This window comes from Cryptomeria japonica, chromosome 4 (genome assembly GCF_030272615.1).
Source record: "Cryptomeria japonica chromosome 4, Sugi_1.0, whole genome shotgun sequence".
Taxonomy (NCBI): Eukaryota; Viridiplantae; Streptophyta; class Pinopsida; order Cupressales; family Cupressaceae; genus Cryptomeria; species Cryptomeria japonica.
Window position 1 is genome coordinate 522,040,506 of NC_081408.1, and position 21,852 is coordinate 522,062,357.

Below are 21,852 nucleotides of genomic sequence, written 5' to 3' on the forward strand. Positions count from 1 at the left end.
CACAACTCATTTAGAATATACTTGAAGTTCCAGCTTAGAGTTTCAAAGTGCATTTACGGTGTTCATTGAGTTTGCTTCAATAACTAGATTTTTGACTTGCAGATTGATTGCCAATTTGATGCCTAGTAATAAAGCTCTAACTTCAACAACCTTTTTTTTCTTTTTGGTCTGTTTGGCATTATTATAGTTTAAACATCAATTATGATTCCCTTAGCATCCCTGAATACACAACCCACCCTAGAGATGCTTGGAGTTGGGTTACCTTTAGCGGCTCCATCGAAGTTTAGTTTGACCTGAGATGGAGAAGGCAACTTCAACTTTATCTCTTTTCAATTAATCTTCTTGGGGACATTATTCAAATGAGGCTTCCTTTAAAAGGGGGGACTATTTAACTCCAAATCTAATAAATCTCTATTGTCCCATTATGTAAAACACGAGTCTATTTTTTTCCCTAATCGTAAAGGATTTCATTACTTTTGAGATGGATTTTCAATGTTAAGAAGCACTCCTTCCAGCTTGTTATTTTCATTTCTAAAGATTTGCCTATTTCTTTCCCACCTATTCCAAATTAGAATAGTAGGAGCCACCCCCCAATAGACAATAAAGAAGGATTCTTTATATAATTTAGGCTAGGATTCAAAAACCATGAAGAGTTTCACATGAAGAGTTCTCTAGTTTAGTTTCCTAAGAAGACAAGTCCAAAACTCATATGCAATAAGGGTAATTAAGTAGTAGGTGATCTTTTGTTTCAACTTCATTACCACAAAACACATAATTGAAGATAAGGGAGATCCCTAAAGAAGCTTTCATATCACTTGTCAAAATTTTACCTCTGAGGGCTAATCAAGTAAAGGATCCTATTTTGGGGAGGCTCGCATTTGTCTAGCAAGAATCAAAATCCCTTGACTCCTAAAGAGGGACATCCTCATATAATTCATAGTAACCTTGTTTCATAGAATAATTACCCAAGGAAGAAGCAGTCCAGATGAGGTAATCTTGTGAATCTTTCTATTGGACAATTTGTTGGTTAAGTTCTCTTTGTAGTCTAAGATTTTTCTCTTATGGGATTGGGATGTCTGATAATCTTTCCAATGAGCTGAACTACAACCATTTTGATTACATATCATCCAATAATCAGAAACTTTGATCCCCTCGATATTTTTTTAGGGTATTCTTTCCCTTCACCATATTTTCTAGCATATTTAAGTGGAAAGGGCACCGTAGAGAAGATCTAACACACCAAAAATAGCATTGTTAACAACACTGATGAGAAAACATAGCAACCACACCAAGAATTGCATCCTTATTACCATCAGAATCTGACCCCCTCAACTTCCCCTACACCTACTAAAACCCTAGTGTTACTCCCTCCTCCACTCTCACACACCATCAATTCTTGCAAGTGTTGATGTAATTAACTTTTCCTTATTAGATGTTATATCAATTGAATTGTTGGATTTCAATTTAAATATATCTAATTCTATACTAGATATCTCTAATGGGTATCTAAATCACGATATAAGTTATTCATTTTCTTTCTCCTTCTATAATAGATATTTGTCATGCATGATGATTATCCCTTGATACTATTTTAGGCCTATAAGTACATTCAATACCATTACCATATTAATCTCATGTCTTTATATTGTCAAGTGTGGCTCAAAAATGTTGACCAACTTAAAACCTAAGGTTACAAAAAGGATCTTATGGATTAATTTGTTACTATCATTTAAGTATTCAAAGTATCTCTATTGTGCATTTTAGAACACATTGATACCACCAACTCTCTATAAATTCACCCATGAATTTGCATATTTGGTTTTGATAAAGATAAATGGGTTTTACCAATTTGGATATTTGTTACAAGGTAGGGACAATGCATCATTTACTAGATTACTTCAAATCTATTTTACCTGCCTACTTGTAAAATTAAAAACATCATCAACTTGTATAAAATTGCACCTAACATGAAATGCATCCAACATAATTTCTTTGCATATGTAACCAAAATAATTTCCCTTCTCGTGTTTAACAATCTATTTGAAGCCTTATCTCATCAAATTTAGCTACTCTCAAAGCCTCACAATATGAAGTTTGAATATTAGGGGTATCAACATGCCCCTTTTTTTGGATAATGTGTTGATTAGCTTTAAATTATCCTTATGCCTCTAGAGAAGACATTTGAAATTGAATCCATCTCTCTTTAAAAAACTTAAAGGCATAAACCTAGGTAAATTTGGCAAGAGGTATATGCTAGAAAGTAATCACATGAAACCACAACAAAGAATACTAATTAATACAAGCCCTAATATTAATAAGACAAGGATTAATGGATTCCTATTCCTTCCATATACCTTTAACAATAGATGTGCCTTGAATTTTCTTGGGTCTCTTCGTGAGAAGAATTTAGTATAAACCAAGACCTTATGAAACTTCTTAGCCATAATCATTCTAGAATAAATATAGTGCTAGAGAAGTTTTCTAGGCTTCATTAAGAGTCAAGTCTCTAATTATCCTTGGCATATGATGCAAGGTGTAGTAAATGAATACTAATAAGGCCAAGATCAATAGGTTCATGAAAAATAATTCTTAGGCAACACAATGAAACCCCTTTCCTTGATTCAAACCCTAAAAAATATTTAATTAGTTACTGTATCTTGAGAAAAAATGAGTGGTTGCAAGCATTTTTGAACAAATATAAATCTTATTAGCAAGGGAAAGAGTCTGAACAATCTAAAAGTGGAGCTTATCTCAATTTTAGCTAGAACATATTGCCAAAGAATTATAGAAGAGGTTGAAAAGTAAAGGTATGGCAAAAAACCTAGTTATTTACCCATGGTCAATCCATTTTCAACCAAAAGATTCTAGATAAAAAAAGGATAAGAAGGAACAAGTAGTGATGAAACCATAGAGTATTTTAAAACTACATACTAGAGATAGAAGAAAGACAAAACTTATTAGAATGGTGAACGCCATGAATAACAATATCTTTCTCTTCTTAGAGGGTGATAAATAGTCATGAGAAGAATGACCATTGAAAATATAGAGAGAGTTGGTGAAAAAATACATTGATAAACCATGAAGGACATTATGAAATTTTTGTAATGTCCTTTGACTTGACCAACATCTTACTTTTTAAGTGACGTAGGAGCATCCCCGGTTCTTGGAAATTTTGCATCAACCAAAACATTTCTTTTCAATTTGTTTATGTTTTGCAGTTTTAGCACTTTTGTCTGCATTTTCTTGTATTTTCTCACTAGAACTTGCAGAGCTTGATTTTTATTGTAATCATGATTATCTTCCTTATTCTTGAACCATGGGATGTTTGGATCATTTTCCAGTAAGTTATCACTTCCGGATTCTGAGGCAATTTCCTAGCTTAGAACATTGGAACGTCTTGGACCTATTTGCTATTGATGAATCTTGCAAATCCTTTCCATAGCTTGTGGAGCCCAAGTGCATTGTTTCCATTATTCCTTGGCGTGTGGCTGACCCTCCCTCACATCTGCACTTCATCCTTTGGATTTTCTTGAGGATTTTCTTTGGCGGAGACTGACATGGTGGTTTTACATGTTTGATCATGTTCATCGTTGTTTTTCTTCTTGGGCCAACCCGAATCCCTCTAGACCATATAAATCAATGCAATTTAGCTTGTAGTAGCAATTTTTTAGAACCAGAGAGATCTATCTTGAGGTTAACAGGTTCGGTATTGACCAAGACTGTAATTGAGTATGTTTTTATTAGGCCAGTGAACCAAACCTTGTAGCCCACATGTTGTCGGCAGATTGTAAATAGTTTTTCATGATATAATCAATCAATTATGCATCGCCTCCATCATCTTGTCTTTCTTTCATTGCTTTTTACTCTTGTTGAACAGTCCAAGTCAATCTCATTGACGTCTCTCCTAACTGTGACTGCACCATTAAGCCTCATGAATACCATGTTTCACTATTCCTTACATAAATTTATATTAATATTATTAAGAAAACTATGCCTATTGTAGACAAAATATATGAATCCCTTGAGTAGGCTCATATGATATGAGTGGCTATTAAAGATATGGTAAGCAAAATATTTGGAGCTCTATATCTATAATAGATCTACCTTAGTTAGCTTAAAGTAATTAGTTAACCTAGTCTCCTATAAAGATACCTCCTGAACAAGATATGTAGTATAATCACCTCTAAGGAGTCATCACCAATAGGCATCTCAATTTTCTCCTATTTATTTACCATTCACCTAGTGGCCAAACTTTTATTAAGTTGGATATTTTTTATATATAAAGGATTAAACAAGTACAACTTAGAAGAAGCCTATAATAAGTAATGGAAAAACTTAGAAGAAATAATTGGTTGTAGTAGAAATACAGGCAATGATAAGTAATGGAAAAACTTAGAAGAAGCCTATAATAAGAATCCTAGAATTATCTTAACCATTAAAAAGAAAATAGGGAAAGGATTATAGAAATAACAACTCCTATTGTACATAGATATGTCAAATAAATGACCCTTCAAGATTAAAAAATGATCTATGCCAATTTGCGTAAACAAAGAAAGGAAGAAGAGGTGGCCTATCTATAATCCACCATTGTAAATTGGAAGTTGACAATTTTTAAAGATTATGAAACTAAAAAATAACTCAAAGGACAACTATAACAATTAATAAATTTAATAAAAAAAAAATATAGCCGCAAATAGAATTTACACCTAGCAATTGTACAAATATCCAAAATTCAATATCCAAGAGTGATGTTGATAGCTTGTACAATAGATAGTAGCATACACATATTGATAAATGATTCTTATGAACAAATGGAATTGGGTTGTAAATATCTTTGACAAGCTAAGTATCATTTATATAAAATTATGAATCAATTTTTTAATCTAATAATTACATGAATAATATTAACTATATTACATGATTATTATATATATCTTGATGAAATCTAAAGCAATCTTAAGTTTTTTTTTAATTTATTCAATCATGATTTTATTTTATTTATGAATTATTTAATGATTTTTTTTAATCAATAAAGGGCATAAGCCATGAGATTATAATATTAATATAAACAAGATATAGAGTTTAAAAGTATGAGAATCTGGGATGAAACCAAAAAGAATAATTACAAAAAGGCCCGAAATTAAGAAGGGCCAAACTAATTATGCTAACATCAAGGAACCAAGTCAAAATGACATAAATTTTTAGAAAAGACTATCAACAGACATATCTACTAGCCTCCAGACAAGACCAAAAATCAAGAAATCCGAGACTAAGAATTCAATCGGTCGAGGAAAGAGAACCTAGAATGAATTATTTAATGTTTATTATATTTTAATTATATAATTTCCTTCATTTTATTTTATTTAAAGAATTATTAAATTTGTAATCAATAATTTAACATAATTATTAATATTAATAATAATTATGTTTATATATAATTTTAATAATAATTACAATAATTATGTCAATATAATTGTAATTATAATATATTTTGATTATATTTATAATTTTTTTTAATAATAGTATACCTACTAATATTAATATAGCATAAATAACTATATTTATCCTTAAAGATTTTGTTTTTTTCAAAATTTATCTCTTTTTAGTATAAATGTTATTTTATATGCACTACAATTATTAAATAATTCAAGAATTATCTCATTTTACTAGAAAAGTTATTTTAAATTTATTATAATTAATTTATTGAGTCATATAATGATTAATCGAAGGAAAGTTAGATGATGGAATCGTCAGCAATATAAATTAGTCTTGAAGATAATATTCAACTCAACTAAAAATACACAATTCATAGTGGAAAATACATGGAAACTTAACCTTTTTCTTCATTTTTGCTAGACAAACAAACTCATTAAATCTTGGTAGATTTTTTGCTAGAAAATTTTCCTCTTTTTTGTGGAAGCTGTCAAAGGGATGAATTGATTATTTGTTATCATTTTTTATTGGACATGTTTAAAGAGAGATGTGCACATTTTTTACCATTTTTGTTTGGACATTTTGAAGGCTAGCACTATAGGAGGACTTCGACTTTATTTAACAAATCTATGTTTAATATTATTTTACAAAATGATTTATATTGCATCATATTTATAAAAGGATAGTAAAAAGAATATACCTCAAATTTTATGTAAGGTTAGATTTTAAATAATATATTATAAATTATTAAAAATTTATTAAGTAATAAGAGTTTTAGATTTAGTAATATGAGGAGACAAATCTTAGTTATTAGGCTTTTTTTTCTCATTAGGAAGGTCTGCACCATTTTAACTTGATTTCCAACTTGTAATGTCACCTTCTTCATTTTTACTCATCGTCAATAAACTAGGTATCATGTTTAGAAGAATGAATTACAAGAGATATGTGATGAAAGTTGTCATAATATAGCTAACCTATAACACTTAATAATTGTAACATTGACTAAATCATGCTTGATCAAGAAATATCTAAGGTTCAAACAATCATGAAAAGATATATCCACAACATTCTATTGTACTACACCTAAGAAAATAGACTTATAGACCAATCAATATTTTAAGTATTGTGAACATCATAACAACATAGATAATACCATTAGGGTCCAACAAAGAATTTTGGCATAAACTATTTGGCTTAAATCCAAGGACCACAATAACATAGAGGATACTAGCTAATAGCTTCCACAAACTATAAAGAAATAACATTATTAAACTCTATAAAGGTCAAACGATAATTCCATACCGCTTTCTAATATATGGTTTCTAAAACATTGTAATGAAAGTAAACCAAATCAAAGACTTAAAACTTCTATGTGAGTCAAACTCCATTAACCAATTCAAGAACTTTGCATTCTTTAATCATTCTATGTCAAATCATTACTAAAATGTAGATGGAAAAAAAAGATGGATACCATTTTTAGTATAACAATACTCGACTAACGTAAATGAGTTCCTTCCTCATTTTTACTTCCCATGTCATGGCCATCTTTCTTTCTTCTTCCCCCCAACTAAACTTTGAAATCTTACCTTCTTTCATGCATTTCAGTCTCCATCGATGAGTATTAGCAACTCCCCCTTTACTTCACTCCCAATGGAGTAAATGCTATTAAGGTTCCTTTTCTTCTATACTTTGTGAAGTACTATCATATTAATTTTTTTTGGTACATGTTATTAACAATCCATGTCTTATTTGTCTCTTAGCTATATTCAAATTTTAAGTTGAATTTCGCTAAGAAAATATTAATTCATATATATGTATCTAACTATATGTATAATCACATTTATATTTATATCAAATTCTCTTTGTCGTTAATTGAACGTATACTCGTATGTATAAGTATATTCATACGTAAACGTACATGCAAATACACACACAAGTGTGTGTTTGTTCATTCATACATAAAAGGTACACAAATAAGAATTTATACAACAGATATGCATACACACATGCACTTAGATTCTTATATTCACTGATTGAGTAATTCACAATTCTATATATCAAAATTTATCTTTGGATAAAATAATAGTATTACATCAAAATTTACTAAGAAACAAACACATGTTTCTATCTAGAACACATTTATCACACAAGTCAAGAAGTGTGGATTAATGACACTAACAGTAAGTAATTTCACATGGTTGGGACATGAAACTATAATGCAATCAAAGGAAACAACTATTAGAGCATAAGTGTGCATGTGAGTTGTCATATCTTTGATGACCATAGTTTTTCTTCTAGATCTACTTCCCTCTCTCCAATGAAATTCCCCCTCTCATTCTTGGAGACAAAAATAGCATCCCACATCCACCTCCTTACGTCAAAGAATGTAGTTAGTCTAATATTGAATTATGTACAAAAATATCAACATGGTTAACTTCAAATATAAAGCATGAAATTATATTTTCAATTGACATGATCGTTAAATGCATAGTTTCATCATCATAATATATATCTATCAGATATAAAAATTAACCATACATAGTTTAATTGATAGAAAATCATTTTTTTCAAGTCCAAAAATTGAAATGCACATCAAACTAATATAATGTGAATGATAATAAATATGTGATATAAAATCAAATTTGAGTGAATGATATTCTCATACACACTTATATTCATAATTAAAATCTTAGTTCTATAAAGCCACTTAATCAGGAAAATAATCATCCCTATGAGTGAACCCACGGGCACGACCTACAAAAGCAAAAACCCTAAAATAAAAGAAAAAGAATAGTAAATGATTTAATTATAAATTTTAAATAACATTTATGCTCCATTTGATACCCCTATCTAACAATTTTCAAAGATAATTATTGAACCTTGAAATCCTGTAAGGAGGTCTGAGGACTTGAAACTCTAGGCATAAATTTTGGTTATTGTAATGTGAAACGAAGAAACGCGGAATTATATTGATATTTTTAAAGGTTTGCTCTTTTTGCGTTCCAGCATTTTGAAATTTAATATTGACAAATGCTTTCTCCTTGAGTTGCATTGGAATTTCAAAGCGATGTAAGAATCCATCGAAAATGAGAAGTGAATAAATAATTGAGTCCAGTCAATAATCAATAGCAAATAGACAAATGAATCTTGTGTCGTAACAGCTGTGCGGTGAGTTTGTCAGTATGTGAAGCTTCATTGCCAAGCTTATAATCGTGTGTCTCCTCTGACTTTCGTACAAAGAAACGGGAATGATATTAATGTTTTGAGAAGTTGTGCTTTTATTTTTAATTAATTTGTTTTGAACTCAATACATTAGCAGGAGGAGCTCACAACTAGTGAAACATTTGGACATCAAAATAAAGGGGTTTCGAAAAGCACCCGAATCATAATCCAAACAAAAACCTTTGTATTAATAGAATAATCAAGGAAACTAAAACTTAATAGCGGGTTAACATAAAACAAACTCGAAAGAACTAGCCCAAAAATGCTTAGAGGTACCTTAATAAGCCATTCGATAGCACAAAATCTTGGGAAGAAACACCCAAAAGAAAGATCACTTGGGACGAAATTCCATCCAAAAACCCATAGAAACAAAGGTCCCAAAACTAGCTACAGGTGGTAGAATTGGAGGAAAGACAACCAAGGCACAAGTGGTGGGGGGGGGGGGAGAGGGTTAAAAGTGTAGGTCCTCTAAGATGACATCAGCCTCCATAAATAGAAAGAATCTAGCATCATAGTAGATACACAAAAAATGAAGTGCACTCTAGTTAGGCACTCGCAGGGTAACCAGCCTGCAATATCCATTCTAGGTCCATCCACCATAACACAAGGAGATTTGCAGCTAAAGAAAATAATGCCATCATGAAGAATGAAGACAACACCCCTCAAACACACCACATCAAAAGAAGCCTTAAGGACCACGACACCAACAAGAACCACCACCAAAGGCTTACCAAAAGGAGCATGGCAACAAATACTATCAGAACCCCAACCAAGCATGAAAGCAGAACTAAGAGGCATCCTCACAAAAAAGGGAACCCTTCCAAAGAAGTCTCAGGCACCAAAGGACACCACCGGCCAAAGCAGAAAGCCCCCCCCGCCCCGCTCATAGGGCCAACACTAAATAGAAGAATCCACAACCAAAAATGTCTTTGTTGTTTGTGATAATAAGATTTAATTTTTGAACAATTTTTATGTAAGTGTGAAAGTAAATTTTTAATATTTATGTTTCTCATTTCTATATATTTTATCATTATTTTTATATATGCATATATTTATTAAAAGTGTAAATTTTAAGTAAATTTTTTCTTTTTTCATTTATACATACAAATATCATTTTATCTTTAGTTTTATTCTATTTCTTATACAATTTTACACATTTGTCTTCGTTGTTCATTTCACTCACCTATGCACCTACCTATATTTATTTATTAGTAATTTGGATGAAATCAGTGGCCTATATGTGAACAATTTCATACAAAATTGATCAGTTAGCTCCATTCAATTCTCCACCCTGATCCTACATAATATATTTTTTTTGTTCTTGCTAGTATTTAAAGATTTTCAATAATTCATTATAAGATATCTGAAATGTATATGCTCTCTTTATTGCTAGAACATTAGGAGTTACTAATATCAACACATTTCAATTGATACAACACTAAAATGTAGAAAATATACACCTTGTGACACTTCTGATTGTAATATTTATACACTTTCTAGAAGCTAACCTAGATAAACTCTTCTTGTGATGAACTAGTAGCCCTTCAAAACATTTCTAAATGCCACTATTCCTTAAATCTTCAATAACCATAGAGTACAAGCATTTATCAATTAGACAATGAGAAATGTAGAACATCATTAAGTGTAGAAGTGAATCTAGACTCAAAAGACTAATACACAACCATGGCCTCATTGTAGATCTATCACTTTATCTAATAATCATATAGATATCTCACACAAAAATTAAGCGAATTCATTAATAGACATGCATTATATTTCAAGAACACCTTACTCTAATATCCTAATATTTCTAATTACTATCCATGTTTTTTCACAAAGAAAACTATTTTTATTTCTGCATTAATTTAAAATATCATTTATTATAAATTATTAAACTATCAATCTTACTAATCAATCATTAATCTAGATCAATTTGTGATCACGCATATGTATCATATTAGATTAGCCTAAAAAGGTTTAAATTTTTATAACAACAAATTATTGATTAAATTTTTATCCAAACTTATGAACCCATGGTTCACTATAACCTAATACTAAAAATAAATTAGAAGAAAAATATGAAAAATACCACATGTGAGAAAACATATTCTAGAATAGTGTAAGAAATTTTCTACTTGTTACTGTGTAAAACTTATAAAAAGTTGAGAATAAATTGTTTTAAATAAAATTTCTTATTTAACTTAAAATGATATTTTTGGTATATTGTACACTTATCCTTGAGTAAATTACAAAAATCTCTCTTGTGTAAGAAACTATTTCTAATTCATTGTAAGTGGAAGAAACATAGTGCTTATAAGACTTTTTTTAGAAAAATATGAAGTAACCAAATTATAAATTCTTATAATTTATAATTGATTGGTAGCTACCAAGGTGATTATATTCTTTATTTAAAATTTTCATGAAGTTTTTAGAAAATATTTCTCCAACTTAGAGAGTTATTTTATTTCTGTATTTAGTCACTTATGGACCTATGTTTTTTGGAGAAATTTTTATGATTAGTGGTACCTAGAAAATCTAAGAATGAGATGGTATAGTTTTGCAAATAAAAGAGTTGCTAGAGGAGGAATTGAGTGTAAATAACCAACATGTTGTGTAGCACATCAAAACTTATTACAATTCCTTCAATTGTTAGATAACATTATTTTTTCTTGAATAACTTGTATATATGTGATGTGAAATTGTTTTACCATGCCACATAAGTATTCCATTACTCTATATCATATAACATTTTTAAATCAAGACATATGCAATTGACCTTACATTGGTGCATAAAACTATATGTGTTTTGTCCAATATATGGGTAAGTGCACAAAGTTGTTTTAACTTAGTGTGGAAGTTTTACACTTAGACAAAAAAGGAAAATCTCACGGAGCACATGAGAAACAAAACAGGATCCTGTTTCACGTCAGGATCTCGAGCCAACATTTGAAACGGGATCCCGTTTAGCTTCGGGATCCCAAGCCTAGATCTAAGAAATGGGATCCCATTTCAAAAACAAAATGAGATCTGATTCTAAAACAAATCTCATTTCAAAAACAAAATGGGATCCCATTTCCTTTTATTTTAAATTTTTTATTTTTTAAATTTTTATTTTTAAATTTTTTTTTTAATAAAAAGTACAAACTATATATACATGAAATATAAAATTTATATATAAGTCACATTTCTCTTTGTCTTTTTTTTCCTTTCTATCTAAATTTGTCCCATGTCTCCCAAAATCTAAAATTATGTCTCTACCTCTCTCTCACGTCCTTAACTCTTTACTCTTTATCTTCGCTCTCTCTATACACCTCCCATTACCCCCTACCTACCTATATTTCTCTATATATACATCTCTACCTCTCTCTTAACATACCATCTCTCTCTCCCAACCAACTTATCTTTCTCTACATATGTCATAATAGGTCCTACTAAGGGGTCTTATGCCATAATAGGTCCTAGTAAGAGGTATAATGTCTTAATAGGTCCTCTTAAGGAGTCTTATGACATAATAGGACCTATTTTGACATAATAGATCGTATTATGCCTAAATAGGACCTATTATGTCACAATGAGACCTATTATGACATAATAGGTCACATTATGACATTAATTGTCCTATTATGACATTATAGGTCCTATTATGTCACAATAGGTCCTATTATAACATAATACCCCTTAACAAGTCCTAGTAAGGGGTATAAAGTCATAATAGATCCTCTTAAGGGGTTTTATTAGATAATATGACCTACGATGTCATAATAGGACCTACAATGACACAATAGGACCTATTAAATCATCATAGATCTTATTATGTCATTATTAGTCCTATTATGACAATACCTTTTAATAGGTCCTACTAAGGGGTATAATGTCATAATAGGTCCTGTTAAGGGGTCTTATGATGACTTGTTAAGGGGTTTCATGAGACGTGAAACATGATCCCCTTAACTCTCTCTAAAAGTGCCATCTCTCTCTCCCAACGAACTTATCTTTCTCTACATATGTCATAATATGTCCTATTAAGGGATCTTATGCCATAATAGGTCCTAGTAAGAGGTATAATGTCATAAAAGGTCCTTTTAAGGGGTCTTATGATTGTAATAGGTCGTATTATGACATAATAGGTTGTATTATGTCATAATAGAACCTATTATGTCACAATGAGACCTATTAGGACATAATAGGTCTTATTATGACATTATAGGTCCTATTATGTCACAATAGGTCCTATTATGACATAATAACCCTTAAGTCTTAGTAACGGGTATAAAGTCATAATAGGTCCTCTTAAGGAGTTTTATAACATAATATGACCTATGATGTCATAATAGGACCTATGATGACATAATATAGCACCTATTACATCATCATAGATCCTATTATGTCATTATTAGTCCTATTAAGACATAATACCCTTTAACAGGTCCTACTAAGGGGTATATTGTCATAATAGGTCCTCTTAAGGGGTCTTATGACATAATAGGACCTATTATGACATGACGGGTCCTCTTAAGGGGTATTATGACATTATAGGACCTATTATGTATATTATGTGATAATCAATCCTATTATGTCATAATAGGTCCCACTAAAGCCCGTCTTATGTCAAAATAGGTCCTAGTAAGAGGTATAATGTCATATTAGGTCCTCTTAAGGGGTCTTATGACATAATAGGACCTTTAATGACATAATAGGTCTTATTATGTGATAATCGGTCATATTATGTCATAATAGGTCCTACTAAGGGGTCTTATGTCATAATAGGTCCTATTAATACGTATAAAGTCATAATAGGTCCTCTTAAGGGGGCTTATGACATAATAGGACTGATTATGACATAATATGTTGTATTATGTCACAATAGAACCTATTATGACATACCGGGACCTATTATATCACAATAGGACCTATTATGTCACAATAGGATCTATTATGTAACAATAGGTCCTATTATGATATAATAGGTCATATTATGACATTATAGGTCCTATTATGTCACAATAGGTCCTATTATGACATAATACCCCTCAACTCTCTCTAAACGTCATAATAGGACCTATTATATCACAATAGGACCTATTATGACATATTATGTCATAATAGGTCCTACTTAGGGGTCTTATGTCATAATAGGTCCTATTAATAGGTATAATGTCATAATAGGTCCTCTTAAGGTGTCTTATGACATAATAGGACCGATTATGACATAATATGTTGTATTATGTCACAATAGAACCTATTATGACATACCAGGACCTATTATGTCACAATAGGACCTATTATGTAACAATAGGTCCTATTATGATATAATAGGTCATATTATGACATTATAGGTCCTATTATGTCACAATAGGTCCTATTATGACATAATACCCCTCAACTCTCTCTAAACGTACCATCTCTCTCTTCCAACCAACTTATCTTTCTCTACATATGTCATAATAGGTCCTACTAAGGGGTCTTATGTCACAATAGGTCCTCTTAAGGGGTCTTATGACATAATAAATTGTATTATGTTATAATAGGACCTATTATGTCACAATGGGACCTATTGTGATATAATAGGTCATATGATGACATTATAGGTCCTATTATGTCGCAATAGGTCCTATTATGACATAATACCCCTTAACATGTCCTAGTAAGGGGTATAAAGTCATAATAGGTCCTCTTAAGGGGTTTTATGACATAATATGACCTATGATGTCATAATAGGACCTATAATGACATAATAGGACCTATTACATGATCATAGATCCTATTATGTCATAATTGGTCCTTTTCTGACATAGTACCCTTTAACAATTCCTACTAAGGGGCATAATGTTATAATAGGTCCTCTTAAGGGGTCTTATGACATAATAGGACCAATTATGACATGACAGGTTCTCTTAAGGGGTCTTATGACATTATAGGACCTATATGACATAATAGGTCCTATTATGTGATAATAGATCCTATTATGTCATAATAGGTCCTACTAAGGGGTCTTATGTCATAATAGGTCCTAGTAAGAGGTATAATGTCATAATAGGTCCTCTTAAGGGGTCTTATGACATAATAGGACCTATTATGACAGAAAAAGACCTATTATGTCACAATTAGACCTATTATGACATAATAGGTCGTATTATGACATTATAGGTCGTATTATGACATTATAGGTCCTATTATGACATAATGCCCCTTAACATGTCCTAGTAAGGGGTATAAAGTCATAATAGGTCCTCTTAAGGGGTTTTATGACATAATATCATAATAGGACCTACGATGACATAATAGGACATATTACATCATTATAGATCCTATTATGTTATAATTGGCCCTTTTATGACATAATACCTTTTAATAGGTCCTACTAAGGGGCATAATGTTATAATAGGTCCTCTTAAGGGGTCTAATGACATAATAGGACCAATCATGACATGACAAGTTCTCTTAAGGTGTCTTATGACATTATAGGACCTATATGACATAATAGGTCCTATTATGTGATTATCGATCCTATTATGTCATAATAGGTCCTACTAATGGGTCTTATATCATAATAGGTCCTAGTAAGAGGTATAATGTCATAATAGGTCCTCTTAAGGGGTCTTATGATATAATAGGACTTATTATGGCACAAAAGGACCTATTATAACACAAAAGGACCTATTATGTCACAATGAGACCTATTATGACATAATAGGTCGTATTATGACATTATAGGTCCTATTATGACATTATAGGTCCTATTATGTCACAATAGGTCCTGTTATGACATAATACCCCTTAGCAAATCCAACTAAGGGGTATAAAGTCATAATAGGTCCTCTTAAGGGCTTTTATGACATAATATGACCTATGATGTCATATTAGGACCTATGATGACATAATATGACCTATTATGTCATCATAGGTCCTATTATGTATTTCATGTCATAATAGGTCCTATTATGTCATAAGACCCCTTAAGAGGATGTATTATGACATTATACCCCTTAGTAGGACCTATTGAAGGGTATTATGTCATATTAGGACCTATGATGACATAATATGACCTATTATGTCATCATAGGTCCTATTATGTCATAATCAGTCTTATTATGACATAATACCCTTCAATAGGTCCTACTAAGGGGTATAATGTCATAATACATCCTCTTAAGGGGTCTTATGACATAATAGGACCTATTATGACATGAAATGTCCTCTTAAGGGGTCTTCTGACATTATAGGACCTATTATGACATAATAGGTTTTATTATGTGATAATCTATGCTATTATGTCATAATAGGTCCTACTAAGGGGTATTAAGTCATAATAGGTTCTAGTGAGAGGTATAATGTCATAATATGTCCTTTTGGGGGGTCTTATGATATAATAGGACCTATTATGACTTAATAGGTCATATTATGTCATAATAGGACCTATTATGACACAATAGGACCTATTATGACACATTAGGACCTATTATGTCATTATGACATTATAGGTCCGATTACGTCACAATTTATAAGATCTTCTAAAATCTAGAATCTATATTATAAGTCCTAGAGATCTGAAACCACTCTCAAATATCCTGCCAATATATACATGAAATATAACTTAAAGTATAAGAAAGGAAAAAGACAAATAGAAATGTGACTTAAACTTCAATGTTATATTTCATGTATATATAGTTTGTTTAAAAAAAAAAATTAAAAAAATGTATATATAGTTTAATTAAAAAAAGAAATTTTAAAAAAGGAAACGGGATCCCGTTTTGTTTTTGAAACGAGATCCCGTTTCAAAATAGGATCCCATTTGCTGAATGTGTTTTTAATTATTTTAAAAAATGAAACGGGATCCCGTTTCTAAAAATTTCAAGCTTTGGTTCAGTTGTAGCTTCAGTTTTGGCTTGGGAAATGGCTTGGAGAGCCGACCCTTTGGCTTGGACCTGGTTTGACCTACAACTTGAAGGCCAAATCAATCTTCATATAGAATAATGAGTTCAGAAATATATCTGAACACCAAATTTTCAGATTTTTTTTAAACAATGAAAACCCATTATAGTAGAGACTGTCTAGATTCGAAATATGTAATTTAAAAAAAAAATGGATCAATACTTTTATTTTTAAAATAATTACTAATGAAAGAGGTCCATAAACTTGAAATAACATGGGTTTTTAGTTTTCTAATAACTTTTTTGTCTCTAACTTTTTTGAAAAAATAGATTATGGCATCAAACTAGAGACAATTCTATATAGTTTAAATATAAAAAAATTAAAAAAATGTTAAGTTTAGATCAAATTATGCTTTTCATACACAAGAATTTCTCAAAACAATGATTATGCCCAATAAAAAATTAACAAAAACCAAATATGCAGAAAAAAATTACAAAAAAATATTATCATCAAAGGTGAATGAGTTATAGATCTTTTCCCAAAAGGATTTATAAAAAAAAATTCATTTAGGTCAAATTATGCTTGACGTACACAAGCATGGTATGGTCCTGAAAAGTGACTTTTAAATTATAGGTTTTAGTAATTCCTATTCAAGCTTCATTTTTAAGATCTGGGTATTAAAATAAATTACATATTTGGAAAGTAGACTTCGAGCACTACATTTTCTATTATTGTATTTTTCCAAGATTCATTCTATAAGTGCCTCAAATATTTAGGTCAAACAGGATGAAATTGAAAAAAATGGGAAAAAACTTCCACTTTTTGGCCAAAAAGTGGACACAACTTCTTGCAGGTACCCATATGTTCACTTATTGAACAATCAGATCTTTCATTGGAACACAATTTCTTATGTATTATATTGATTGGTGGTTTGGGACACTCAACAATTTAGATAGAGGGCTATATGTGCCTCACTTCTCTTGAAAGACAATTAACTATTACCAAGTTACATATTATTGGGTTAAAGTTGTTTAACAAAAGTTGTCATTGATGTCAAACTATTAGGCACAAGTTTTCTTTTATGAAGTATTTCATGTTGATTGTTCTTGTTCTATCTAGAAGAGTAGAGATTTATGGTAATTACATGTCATGCTATAGAAGTTTGAGTAATGGCTAAACTTATGCAGTACCTTGATTGAAATGACTATGAAATGGGCTAAAAGATTAGTTCATGGAACTGGTTTGGAATTCTATTCTAGAATGTTTGATATTGTCAACCAAATAGTGATCATGTTCTTGCAACCTGCAGTGATTAAGCATAATGACCTGTAAATTTTATAGTGAGTATATCTACAAAAAAATTATTAGTATCATGTGTTTCAAAATCTCTAGTATGGTAGAAGCTAGTATTTGGTTAGAAGTTAGTATTTGGTTCACCAGTTTGCTACTATGTCAATAACATACCCACTTTTTTATTTAGAATGTTGTAATATTTGATTTGAGTATTTGATGCCAAAAATTAAAGGTGGATGTGCTCTATGATATGTCTAATCCTTGGTTCGTTCCACAAGACAAGTTACTTTGTGTGGAGTTGAGTGTATATTTTTGAGCCAAACCTATTGCACTTTTGATATGACCGGCTTACAAAAGGATTTATGCATGTGAATCTATCACTATTTATGCAAGGATAGCCTTTTGGGCCTTCTTAAGTTTCTTTTAGAAGCATGTGGATTGTTCTCTTGCATTGAGTTGTGTATAGGATGATTAACACCTAGCCTACTACATGTTTGATGAAATAAACTATATGTTTGAACTATGCAGCTATGTATGTGGGTGAACTCACAAAGTTGGTTCCCACTTTTTGGTGTGTCCTGATTTTTGCTTAAATCATACACTTTTTAGAAAATATAATGATTTAAGCTTTAAGAGGTCCCATTTGAAGTAATTAATTGAAGAGAGTTAAATAAAAGGCTCTTAGATCAAAATTTCTTGGATAGAACCTCTCTACTTCTAAATCATACTTGCAATGGAGTCTACTTTGCATCTATCAAATGCTGATAAAAAACCAATTTTACATTAGCTTTTGGGGGGTCAAATTAATTCATTTAATTTTTATTTTTTTTATGTATTTAGTCCTTATTATAAGCTTTCCAAATAGTATAACTTTTAATATATTTAATTTCATTAATATATTTTCATTTTATTTCTTATGAATGTAGGTTTTTCACCGAAGATGAACTTCTTTGTTCAATGCATTGGGAAAAAATAGTAAACTAATTCAAAAAAATTCAAAAAAATATTTATGCACTAGGTATTGGTGTTTTCTTTCTAAAAAAAAAGGAAAATTGAATTTTGATATATATAGAACAAGTTATGTGTTCAAATGTACACCTATATCTGAATTATAATTAGTCGAACTTCAAAAATTAATAAAATGAAAAATGTTCAATATATCACTATCAAACCAATTGCATGCCCTGGGTATTGATGTTACAAACCAAAATTCAAAAGAATTAAGTTTTTATCACTTATAGAAAAAAAATTATGTGTTTCGAGATACACATCACTCTTAAAAAATGTTGTTTGCTGTAAAAAACTACTTTTTGAGGGAGACGGAAAAATCAATAAAATTTTATTCAAACAAGTTTGAAAAAAATATATTTAGAATCTACAAACAAGATGCTAAAAATCACTAGTTTATACCATCTTCAAACTCTTAATGGTTTAAAAGTTATAGATGTCGGAAAGTGAAGTTTTTTGTCAAAATATTCATCTCAGTGTCAAAGTTGGTCAAAAAGTGGGAACCAGTATTGTGAATTCACCCATGTGGTTGAATTATGTTTTCAATTGTATTTGGAACTCATATATATGAGTCTCCTTGATCCACTATGAAGTATGTGTGGATGTGTATTTCTAAGGATACAAGTGTAATTAAGACAACATCTAATATTTATTTTTCCTGATAAAATCCCTTTTGATTGATAGAAATAAGGTAAGAGAACAGAGGTTTTAGGTGGTTGTAATGGATTAAAATGGATCTGGATAGGACTAAGATGAAGATCCACTCTCATACATACATTAGAATACAAAATCACCTAGAGGAGTGATTGTATTTGACTGACTCCTGTAAAAGAGAGTCAAATCATACTATCATGGTTTCTATTCCTTTTTTATTTAGAAAGTGAATGAACTATCAAAATAGATGGAAATAAGTTCATGTAATGTAAAACTATGACCACAGTATGAAGTAAATGAACACTTATGCTATTGTAATTTGCTGATAAACACACAAAAATGTTGTAATCGACACAAAAATAAGTAGGAAATATGATTGTGTATCTAAAACTACAAATTGAAGCTGAATTTGTAGGTCTGAGATGCTTAGAATGATCTAATATTTAAATATTAGGTCTTTCACTTCCTTAGGATATCTTCAATGGCACAATTTTTGCTCTCCAAAAATGCCAAAAAGTTATGACAAATGAGGGAGTGAATTGCATTATATATGAAATCTTAGATTTGAATTTGATCAAAAGACAACATAAGCTTATTATTTATTTGCATGGAGCAGGATTTGAATTAAATAGGACTGTCAAATTATCCTCCCAAAATTTGGGGATTAAAGTGCGGGACCAAGGGGATATGACCATCCTTGTCTCGATGACATCATCCAAAATTTCTAGGGATTCAAGATAACAGGGTTCTGATGCTAATTCCACCTTGGAGGCTCAAACCATGATGTATAGATATGCAAAATGTGTTTTGAAAGTTGGAATTGGGTTAGGATAAAATGATAAAAGGGTACAACTAGAATCAAGGGCCCAATTTATAGAATACAATGTGATTTAAATTAATAAACAACTCATATTTAAATTAATTTATTAAAATGCATATGGAAGTCATATAATGCATAGTATAATGAGACATAATAAAATGAGTGCTAACTAAGCATGAAATTGGACACCCTAGTTAAAGGTGTACAATTTATGACTCTAAAGTGGTTAAAAATCATCTAGGATAGAATTACATAAAAAATATTACATAAGTTCATCATGTTTAAGTCAAGGAAGTTGTCTACCTAATCATTTTTTGGCATCAACGAAGTGAAGGTAGTGTTGATCTAATTGATAATTTTCCCAAAATATAAGAAGTCCTTAGCAGCAACAAGCACACCTTTCTTAACTATATCCCAATATGTTGGAAGAAAGTAGAGTGGAATCTATTTGGAATAGGCACTTTAAAGGCCCCAAAGGAGAATACAACATATTTTAATTCCTTTTCCAAGACATCTTTAGTTAAATTGTAATTGTCAGTTTCTAAGAGAACATAGGGTATCACCTCAAAGATATCATCTTGTTGACTAACAACTCCAACTTGATCCTCCCATATGTTCCCATTAGTATCTATATTTTACTAATAGTGTTATATAGATCCTATTTTTTAATATAGATTAGTGGAAGAAATTTAGGTATTCTTGTCTCCCTCATGCAAACATTAGATTCTGATTTCTTTCAATATGTTTCTTCTTCTTTAAGAATAAAATACCGATCTTCTCTTGATTGTATTTCTTTTAAAAAAATATAATGATCTATGTTCCCCACAACCATAACATCCTAAGTCTCTTTTAGATTATTTGAGATTTGGTCTTCTTCTAGAAAATGTTGTCAAAGGTATACTAATTTTGTCCTTGAACCTGATTTTTTATTTCTTTCAACTTATAAGCCACTCTATATATAGAGGTCCCATTAATAGGGAAATTCCACTAAGAATTCACCAAAATTTTAAAGTCCAGATAGATTGACCAAATAATTTCAATTTGAAAGGAAAAGGACCTCTGATAGGGTAGATTTCCAAAAATAGAAGTAGGGGAGTATGATCAGACCCACTTCTAGGGAAGGAAGTAAGGGTGAGATTCTAATGTATATTCCAACCATTATAAACAATAAATCTGTCTTGCTTGACTTAAATAAGATAAGCTCTTAGTCTCCTATTAGACCAAGTAAATAGAGAATCTTTAAGGTCCACATCTAGTTAGCCTATCTTGTTTAGAAACTCAACCAAATCTATCATATCACCCAATTATTTTGAGGGAAATAAAGGGGTATTGAAGTTCACTCCCAATATCTAATGACAATACTGGCAGGAATTTGGCAAACAATAAATTTTCTCCCAAGATATTTTATAGCATCTCTTGTGTTTTGTGCATAAGTATTGATGAGCTTCCAGTTCTCATTAGAAGATAGAGTAGGAGAGGCCATTGTCAAACTATTTTTGTAGTTATCAATCACACCCCCTCTAGCAGTGAGGTAGTTCCAGATAGTTACT